The 1,203-nt window shown below is 48.5% G+C and overlaps 1 non-coding gene across 1 annotated transcript; it reads left to right on the top strand.

Moving 5' to 3' along the window:
- The first annotated feature begins 275 nt into the window (after nt 1–275).
- LOC124546253 lies at nt 276–460 on the top strand. The gene has a single exon (XR_006967667.1). It is a non-coding gene; the product is annotated as a U2 spliceosomal RNA (small nuclear RNA).
- Nucleotides 461–1,203: the final 743 nt, after the last annotated feature.

Genomic DNA, 1,203 nt, shown 5'->3' with positions numbered 1-1,203 from the left:
CACTGCCAGGCCACTTGGAGCGCTGTATGCTTTTGAATCAGTCAACTCGCTGACTTACTGGCTAATTTTGGCATCCACGTTTGTGATTGTTTTATAGTTGGCTAAGTAGGTTTCATCATCACATAGGCCGGAGTCTCGCCTTATTGGCCGGGCTGCTACCCAGCTGCCACTCACCAGCGCTGTCCCACTACCGCTCACTATGGCGATTTTTGGACGCTGGGTTTCCCCCCTGGCCCGGTACTCCAGCCCTTAACCAACCTGGTGCCTCTACTTCTATAGAGTTTCCGTGCGGCTAATGTCAAAGTGAACAGTCTGTTCTTATCAGATTATTATCTGATACGTCCTGTGTTGCAGGATCAGAGCATTAAACTCATTTTTGCTCCCTGATGCAGTGCTACAGGCTTGCTCCACCTCTGGCTGGAGGCAGGTTTGAACTGCCGTCCTCCTTTAGGTGAATCCAGCGTGCTAACTAAGTGCCACCTCGCTCGCTGACAGTGAGCCGAACTGAGCTAGGTTGGCAGTACAGATATGTCAATCCATGCTTCTTCTGATCAGTGCAAGAGTTGTTCGAACCTTTTGGCTGACACGTGGTGATGTACCCATCTACTCTACAATTGCGTTCACATACGTACTCCACAGGCCACCATACGATGCCTGACGGAGGGTACCCTGTAGCACTGCAAGGCATTCCATCTCGTATTCCGCTCGCAGATGGAGCGATGGGTAAAAGTCTGTCCACATGTCTCACGACGTGCCCAGATTTGTCCTATTTTGTCTTCGTGGTCCTTGTGTGAGGTGTACCTTGGTGGAAGTAGAATTCGTAAATGTCGGCTCTCTAAACTGTATAACAGATTTACGTGAAAAGAACGTCGTCATTCCTCCAGGGATTGCCATTTGAGTTCACGGAGCATTTCAGTAATACTCGTGTCTCGATCGAATCTACCGTTAAAAAATCTAGCAGCACGCCTGGTAAGGCATGACTAGTGGTTTCAGTGCGCGAGAGATATGACGACCGCACTGGTCCGAGCAACAGCTGAATACGCTCTTTATTTTGGTGGGCCAGGTGAGCACGGACACTATGCGGTCTTGCGTTATCTTGTTGAAAGATAACGTCATGGAGATCTCAAAGATAGGGAGCAGCAACTAGTTTTAATAAATGTAAAGGCTCCTGTTGAAATTATTAACAATGCGAACCAGATGTGT

This window comes from Schistocerca americana, chromosome 8 (genome assembly GCF_021461395.2).
Source record: "Schistocerca americana isolate TAMUIC-IGC-003095 chromosome 8, iqSchAmer2.1, whole genome shotgun sequence".
Lineage (NCBI taxonomy): Eukaryota > Metazoa > Arthropoda > Insecta > Orthoptera > Acrididae > Schistocerca > Schistocerca americana.
This window is presented reverse-complemented; position numbering and strand designations above follow the sequence as displayed.